The sequence below is a fragment of the Bos taurus genome, chromosome 9 (assembly GCF_002263795.3).
Source record: "Bos taurus isolate L1 Dominette 01449 registration number 42190680 breed Hereford chromosome 9, ARS-UCD2.0, whole genome shotgun sequence".
Classification (NCBI taxonomy): Eukaryota; Metazoa; Chordata; class Mammalia; order Artiodactyla; family Bovidae; genus Bos; species Bos taurus.
Genome location: NC_037336.1, coordinates 38,783,600 through 38,792,569, shown reverse-complemented (window position 1 = coordinate 38,792,569; position 8,970 = coordinate 38,783,600). Strand labels below are relative to the sequence as shown.

General features: G+C 44.8%; 1 long non-coding RNA gene across 1 annotated transcript; it reads left to right on the top strand.

Annotated features, from left to right (window-relative positions):
* Positions 1 to 934: 934 nt before the first annotated feature.
* On the top strand, positions 935 to 5,951 carry LOC132346163 (uncharacterized). Its single transcript, XR_009495920.1, has 2 exons — positions 935 to 2,916; positions 4,851 to 5,951. It is a non-coding gene; the product is annotated as an uncharacterized lncRNA (long non-coding RNA).
* Positions 5,952 to 8,970: the final 3,019 nt, after the last annotated feature.

Here is an 8,970-nt window from a genome sequence, read left to right as displayed (position 1 = left end):
CGGGCCAACTTCCTACTGGCAGTGAGCACAGAGACGAGGAGGAGCACTCGGGGAGGGTGCAGGAGACCCTGGGGAGACCAGAGCCCAACGTGGGGAGCTCTTGGGAGGAGCCACCATTTATGACTGAGGGATCAGAGAGGAAGGAGATGTTTGAGTGAGGCCTCCAAGGATGGATGGGTGGTTAAGAAGAGAAGAGAGGGCAAAAGAACATTCCAGGCAAGAGGGAAAGGCTGGAACAGTGAAGAGTGTGCTTGAGCAGTCGTGGGCAGCGCAGCGCAGACATGATCCAGGGCAGGGGTGATGGTGGAGGGAGCAGGAGAGATGAAGCAAACAGTGGAGCAGGACTGCAGGGGCCTATACTCCCTGGAAATAGCTCAAGGGACAAATGGTGTCTGCAGGGGCTTGAGGAATCTCAGAGAAATGGTGTATTTCTCTGGAAGTAGTGTTAGATCTGCTGATGGAGGAGCTGAGCGGCAGCTGTTCCCAGCCACTCACTCCTTGGTGGTCGGTGGTCTCTAGCCACTGCTTTGCTCTGCTCTCCATGGGGCCATCTCTGATCCTGACTCAACCTAACCTGTAGGCCCAGCATCCATTACCAGAGCCTCTTGATTCTTGGACACGTTTCCATTAGCTAGTGGCCAGTCAATGGACTGGTTCCCCTATCAGGCGTCTGTCCCCAGTATCATCAGCTGTTTTGGTAATCAGGAGGGTTACATGGTGAAAACTTGACTTTCAATAGAAAATGCAATGCGAGGGGCGGGGAGGAGTTTAAGGAGGCGTGTGCTGGGCAGCCTTTCCAAACTAGTGTCTCCTTGCACTAGCAGGGGCCGGTGGAAGCCATCATGTTTTCTAATGAGGAGAATAACACAATGTCAGCTGAGATTTTAGGGTAGTTTTCTATCACATACAGGACAGACCAAAGATGAAGGGGAGGGGCCCACATGGATCCGACATCTTCCACAGACCCAGCCCTATGCTCGAGGCTGCATGCATATTCCCTTACTTGAGTTTGACAAGAGCCCACTTGACTTGTGAGGAGACGGAAGCTAAGAGGCTTAGAGATGTGAAGTAACTAAAGCCACACAGTTAATAGTGGAAGAGTTGTGATTTGACCCTGAAATCAGGCCAGACTTGAAATCATGCTTCCCCACCACACTACACCGAAAACTAGCCTCTCACAGGTGTCCGTGGGGGCCTCACCCACCCGAGTCTACACCGAGTCCACCAGCTTCTGCCTACTCTTAGCTCCTCCTCCTGGGATTTTCATCTCCATTAAAGCTTTACCAACTACTCAGACACCCCAACCCCAGCCTCTCCCCACGCTTTCCGATTTTAACAGTATGTTCCAAAGGCTGTTGTGAGAATTAAGTAAGATGGTTCTCATGGAGTGCTCAGAGTTGAGCTTGGCGTGTGTGCCTGCAGAACTGACAGAGTGATTGATTGGATGTGGGTACAACAGGAGCCTGACTTGGGAGGTTTATTTGTTTAATGCAGGAGTTGGCTAACTTTTTCTATGAAAGGCTAGGTGGTAAATATTTTCAGCTCTGTGGGTCATAGAGTCTCTGTTGCAACTGTTCAACTTTGCCATTGTAGCGAAACACTGGCCAGAGCCAAGACAGAAGTGAATGGGTGTGGTGGTGTGCTAAGAAAACTTCTCCACAAAGATGGGTAGGGGCTGACTTGGCCTGAGGGTTGTAGTTTGCTGTTTCTGGGTCTGTGTCTTGGTTCCTTCCATGAGGGTGGTGCCAACGTTTGTTTAGTTCACAGATTCTTCTCCAGGATCTAGCACAGTGCCTGGCAGTGGAGTTGTTGTTGTTCAGTCACTCAGTTGTATCTGACTCTTTGGGACCCCGTGGACTGCAGCATGTCAGGCTTCCCTGTCCTTCACCATCTGCCGGAATTTGCTCAGACTCATGTACTTTGACTTGATGATGCCATCCAACCATCTCATCCTCTGTCTTCCCCTTCTATTGCCTTCAGTCTTTCCTAGCTTCAGGGTCTTTTCCAGTGAGTCAGCTATTTGCATCAGGTGGCCAAAGTATTGGAGCTTCAGCTTCAGTATCAGAACTTTCAGTGAATATTCAGGGTTGATTTCCTTTAGGCCTGACTGGCTTGATCTTTTAGGATTGACTGGTTTGATCTCCCTGCTGTCAAAGGGACTCTCAAGAATCTTCTCTAGCACCACAGTACAAAAGCATCAATTCTTCAGCGCTCAGCCTCCTTTATGGTTCAACTCTCACATCTGTATGTGACTACTGGAAAAACCATAGCTTTGACTATATGGAACTTAGTTGGCAAAGTGATGTCTTGACTTTTTAATATGCTGTCTAGGTGGAGAAGGTATGCCACAAATATTTGTCAAAGGAGTGAGTACATGAGAGAAAGCAAGGAAGAACAGTGGTGGCTGAGAAGGGATCAGTGTGCAGGATTCATAAGTTGAAGGATTAATATAGGAAATAGGAACCCGACTAGGGTTTTTAAGCAAAAAGGTGGAATTACAAACTTGCTGAATGGCTGGAAAAGAAGGCTCTATGCCGGATTTCTAGGAATGATCCCCAGAATGTGGCAGAGCTGACCTCACCACTGCCACATCTTTCACTTTCAGGAAGGTGGGACTCAGGGGTTGCCGCTGGCACTGTTGACCCCAAGAACACGGTGGCTGCAATACCACAGCATTTGGTCAGACAACTGGGAACATCTGCCTGCATGCTGGGACATGCAGGACCCACTGCCACCTCAACTGACTCCTGACGCCCGTGAAGCTGGAGATTGGACGTCGGTGGCCCCATGGCCTTGCTTTCCAACAGAAAACACACAAAACCTGTAGGAACTTGGCTTCTGTCTCACTTTTGCCTTCCAAACTCTGTGCTGCTATGTCTAACTAGGATGGCCTGACGGACACTCATGACCCTCATGGTAAGAGAGTCTGGGAAATGTAGTTTGTTTTTTTTTTTTTAGCTTCCTTTACTCCATGCACCTACAGGCATCATAGGAAGATGTAGGAATGGATCCACATCATATTCCACCTGTGCATTTTGGTGATCTATCACTGCAAAACAAACCACTCCAAACTTCAGTGGCTTAAAACCAGCCATTTATTTTTTTCAGAAATTGGAAATTTGGGCAAGGTTTGGTGGGGGCAAGATCCCCTGGAAAAGGAAATGGCAATCTTCTTCAGTGTCTCTGCCAGGAGAATTCCACGCACAGGGAAGTCTGGCGGGCTACACTCCATGGGGTCACTAAGAGTCAGACACAACTGAGTGACTAACACTTTCACTTTCACTTTACTTTTGGTAGGGGCAGCTTGTCTCTGCTTCATGAGGAGTCAGTTGGGGTGGTTCAACTGGTGGTTTAGCATGAGCTCCATGGTGTGAACAAGCCCCCACAGCCACCTGGGAGCCCAAGTGGAGAGGAACCAAAGCCCTTGGCAAGAGCTCCAGCCAAACTCCTGGGCAGGAGCCAGCATCAACTCAGGGGCCGTGTGTACACCATTGGGAAGGCAGGTCCTCCAGCCACACGGGGATGCCCTAGTTGATGCCAGGTGGAGCAGAGATGTCCCTGACGAATGTTGTCCAAATTGCAGACTTGTGAGCAAAATAAATGACTGCTTCTATTTCTGCCACTAAGTTTTGGGGTAGTTTGTTTCATGGCAAAAGATCACTAGAACATGCAGGTTGTACTGAATGTGAAGGAGGGAGGGGAACAGATGGGCGATCAACAAGAATGAAGCAGCCAATGCCAGGGAGAGGGAAAGGTTGACTTAAACATAAGCCAAGTTCACTTTCCTCCTTTACCCTCAACACTGAGACTTACCAGTGATGCTTCCTGAAAATCAAGCCAAGGTGGTTTGGGCTGTATATACCCAGCCAGTAGGCCAAATCTTGGGCTGAATAAGAACCCTTTATTCTTATGAGTACTGCTACCTAGGGGCTCTCAGTCTCTTCCAGAAATTGCCTCTCAGTAATTTTTGATCATGGCCAAGTGATTTAGATTTTGAAATTGCCAACTGTCATAAAAATGCAAGACTGACCTACTGTGTTCTTATTTATACAACCAGCTTCCAGGATAGCTCAGGCGATTTCCAAGTACAGGGTTGTCACATACAGTTGTGCCAGCTGTATACTGCACGATTCTAGGGGGCACCATTCACATTCTAGTCATGAGCTCTTGGCATATTTATTACAATAGTTTTCTGGCAGATGGCAGCAAAGTGTCTTGAGGTAGGGTAGCTTTTTCTAATTTGCAAAAAGGCAATTTATAGCTAGTGGCAAGAGGCATAGGGACAAAACTAGGCTCTAATAAATCTTTGGCCAGTGGCAAGAGTTACTAGGAGAAAAGGAGGAAGTGGGGAGGAGTCTTAGAATTGAGGGAGGCTCCTTTGCTCAACCAAAATGAGCACCCAAGAGATAAAAAGTATTGAGATTTGCGGGGTTCAGATTCAACTTCTTGGGGTCAGCGAGGCTTTAATAGGATTTGGCCAACAAAACGAGTCTTCATGAGAAGCAGAGAGAGTCAGCTATACATTTGTCCTAAAAAGTTGACATTTAACGGCTGAATATAATAAGTAAATAATGGCCCTTTGTAGAGAGATGGGGATGAAGAGAATGAGTGCATATCTAAATAAAACTTCTATGGTTCTGGTGGGGGTGGGGAGCGGGGGCAGGTGGGGGAAGGAAATGGACAGTGATTGTCATGGGAAAGCACTGTTTAAGTGGAGCTTAAATTCTGGTCCACCACAGGAGTTCCACCCCACCTCTGACCACTCTGGTTCAGGAACAAGTATCGTAACTCATAGCAATAGCACAGCTTCTGAATGTCAAGGGAGATGACATGATGCCTTTCTATTCCAGATATTATGGACTGCAAAATCTTTACAACTGGAACAACGTTCTCCATTTTGCATCTGATTCCAAAACAGAGTCCCAGCCAAGCACAGCTTTTTGTTTTATCTACGCATCTTCCAAGGTCTCCTTTGGCTGCACATGTTGCTTTTGTTCCTGGCTTGCTGTTTTAAGTACAGCTTTGCTACGTTTCCATTTTCCCTAGTATCCAGAAATAAGTACTTATTTGAATTAGAGCAGAAAAATATTGAATAGAATGAAGCATTGCTTCCCCCCTCTCGAACATGGTGAGGTCATGGTTTGGTGATAGTGGTGACAGTGATGAATGCCTGCACTTTCACTTAGAGACCTTCAGGAACGTATAAACAAATATTTTCTGAAACGCACAGGTGAGGCGGGAGGTGAAGTGGTTCACATAGGATTGTGCTGATTATGGTCTGATTCCTTTCCCCCTTCCCAATTATCTCAAAAACTATGCTTTGGTGAACAGGACTGGAGTTGTTCATATTTTAAATCAAACTAAAGTCCACTGAAGTAGGAAAATTATGCATTTTACGTAAATGATGTGGGCAAATTATTATTCAATTTTTAACAGGGTTTTTCCATCACTTTGCTGTGCACAATGTAACATGGTTAATTTACCATATAGCATTGTTATTCATTCCCTAATTCTCTAGGCAACTGCCGCCATTTACTTACCATTTCCTCGTTGCTCTCTGGGAATTGACAGACCTCCCGGCTCCATTTAGGGTGGTTTGGTTCCAGGGCGATCTCTAGGGGCTCCGCTTCTCTCTTGTCATCTTCCAGCACTTACCCCTTGGGAGGAGTCTGAGAATGAAAGGATTCACATATCTGGCTTTAGTTTCTGAGTGGCTTTAAATGGATCCTTTTGTAAACACACACACACATACACACACGCACATGATAAAATCTCTTGCTATTTAGTAATATTTCCCCACAGTATTACTTGTATGCCTTCTGTTAAAAACACTATCTGAATAATACCCATTTCATTCCCTCTTACTTCCAATTAGCTGCTCATTGATTATTACAGAGCAAGCACTTGATAATTAACTAAAGGAAAAAAATAAACAAAACAACCAACCAGAATGCCTTGCATCTGCTAATATATACCTGCTTTCATGAATTTACATATTACCTGATGATTCAAACAAAAAAGCCTCTTAAATGGGAGGGGAAGAATGAATGACAACAGGGTCACCAGTGGGAGAAAACCCCCTACTAATTATTCTTAGGAGGGAAGTGTACAAGTCCTGCAATTCTCTTATTCTCATACTCTATATAGTTCAAACCACATTCCAACTAGGACACTGGAGTCAAAAACCTGCCGGAAACCTTATTCTGTCCTTTTACGGTATTATCTCCCATCCGGGTAGTTAGCAGCACAATAATCAGAATAAACGATGTTACCTACATACCTTTTAATGTCTGTGTTTGGGGAGCGGGAGGAAGGAGAATTAGATTTTTTTTGCTTGGTTTTGGTTTCTCTTCATTTAGATGCATTTGTTGAATACCTTCTATATTCAAAGCACATTCTGTATTTAGAGCTGGCCCCTGATTGAGATTGGGGATTAGAAGAAAATACAACTCAAGGCAAAAAATGCTGAGCCTACCATTATGCATTACATAATCCATCTCTGCTTGTCTTTTAGGCACCCACTCCTCCAGGAAGCCTCCCTTGAATTCCCAATTCTGGGCCATTTGGCACTCCTTTGCTGCCCCTTTTGTTTCCTCCTAACAGAGAGCTTATTGCAACTATCTTTTATGGACCTCCATCTCACTGGAGAAGGTAATGGCAACCCACTCCAATATTCTTGCCTGGGAAATCCTATGGATGGAAGAGCCTGGTAGGCTACAGTTCATGGGGTTGCAAAGAGTCGGACACGACTGAGCAACTAGACTGGGAATATTAATTGTCTCCTTAGCTTTCTAGTGCTAAGCACAGGGTCTAACCCATAATAAGTACTCAAAAAATGTTTGCAGAAGAAATGAAGTCCTTACACATAACCAAAGTCATCTCTTTGGTGGCCATCCCATGGCCTTGAATAGCCTCAGCAAAGGGCTCCTTTCACCCCAGTTCTGGTTTCTTCCTCTTTGTCCAATGTCTCTAGCTTGTCTTCCCCAATTTGCTGCCATCTTGGACCAGCAGGCTGACCTGATCAGACATTCACTTCTAGGCAGTTCTGGATGATTTTCCTCTTCCTATGATCAAACCCTCCCATCTTCTGTCCCATTCTCAGTCAGGGGGCTGTTCTTTGCTGGGTGAAAAATGGGAATCAAATATAGAGAATCTATATTAGTTTGGTTAAGATTACCTCTCCCAACTACAATATTTCCATGTTAGCAGTAGTATCTTATGGACAAGATCTTCATCCTGTGATTCTCAAGCAGGGTATATGGACTCCCCAGGTCATGGCAGAGTTTTGCCAGGCATACTACAAGCCATAGACTTGTTAACAATGCACAATCTGAAGGATGGGAAAAGAATTCTATATGAAGACAAAAAATGGGTATCTTAGGAAAATATCAATTTTTTCATAATATGCACAAACGTTAGAATGAGATTTTGAAGGCCCCAGGTCCCAAGGGGTACAGGTTCATTCCCATTGATGTGTGGATGAGTTCCGGGGGAAGATTCAGGAAACACTAATGGTGTTCACTCCAAGCTACAGACTGGGTCTTCAAGTCACGAGCACACATTCATGATGGCAATGCTAGTGCCTCGGGCAGCTCACAGCAAATCCCAGGGTGCCTAGCAGGCCCTAAGGTAACTATGTTATTCATTGGTGTACCTTTCACCCCACAGGATGGCATCATCCATCTAGCCATCCACCCACTCAGCCAACATCTACCATCAGCATCTACCAGCCAGCATCTACCATCACTGCCCTTGGTGCAGGAGTAGAGTGATGAACAAGCTAGGCAGTTTCTGTTCTCAAGGAGCTCATAATCTGGTAGGGAAAATGCATTAAGAGACGAGTCACATTATTAAACGTATTATTAAAGAGAAGTATTCTGGAAAGGAGCATAGTATTCTGGCTGCTGGGGGAGCAGTCATTTTTTACTGATCACAGTCTCCATAGAATCATCCCTGTCACACTGGAAAGCCACTTATTTTTATTTCTAGTCCCCAGAATTAATTTAAAAAATAAGGTATATCTCCATCACCACCCATGGGATTCTGAATATTTTGCATGTTTGGAAAGAAAGAGGTATGCTTTAGGAATTTATTGTGAAAAATTTCTGAGAATCTAGGTATATATATAAACTGTGAAGCTTCATTTGATATCGCAAAGATAATTTTTCATTGTTTTCTTCTCTGGAGTTGCAATCTATTTTTGAGGAATGAAATAAACATACTATTGGTACCTGCCTTAGTAAATTCATACCCTACAATATAATTTTTAGAGTGAGAATTTGTTTGAACCTCCTTTCTCCTCACTCCCCCTTCCTTCCCCTCAATTACTTCCTCCCTCCCTCCCTCCCTGCTTATTCTCTCCTTCCTTTCCAGCAAATATTTTAATCACCGAATTGAATTCCAATCATATAATATATAGTGATAAGAAAGCCAACGAAACTTATCTAAACCTATTAAAATACCTTTCAGAACCGAAGTGACCGAACGCCATTTTATACCAATGCAACTTGTTAGGAAATTCCTATTTTGTCAAGTGAGGTCTCTTGTCCAGAGCTGTGACAAAACAGCAGATGACATACCTCATGCTGTGGGCTTCAGTCCGTCCTCCTCTGAATCCTGCAGAAAACCTTACCTTCTTCCAGCACTCATGAAAGAACCACGCCATTTAATATGGTATACATTCTCAAAGTCCCATAGGGAAATTTCAGGTAAGATTTTGCAGCTCCAGTGCTACTAGAAAAATCCTCTGGTGCCAAGATTTAGCCACAGGAGGATTCCCGTCTTTCTCAAGGCAGGTAAATACCCTCTTGTGCTTGTCGGGGAATCTTCAGTTGTGTGGCTGTATTGGAGGGATTGTGAACACCCTTCACTCTTCTTGTGGAAGTGCCTCGATCCTCATACACCTTTCTTTGCCATGAACGAGGCAGAGCCAAATGCATCGTGGCTTCAGTCTACACCTTAATGCTCTAC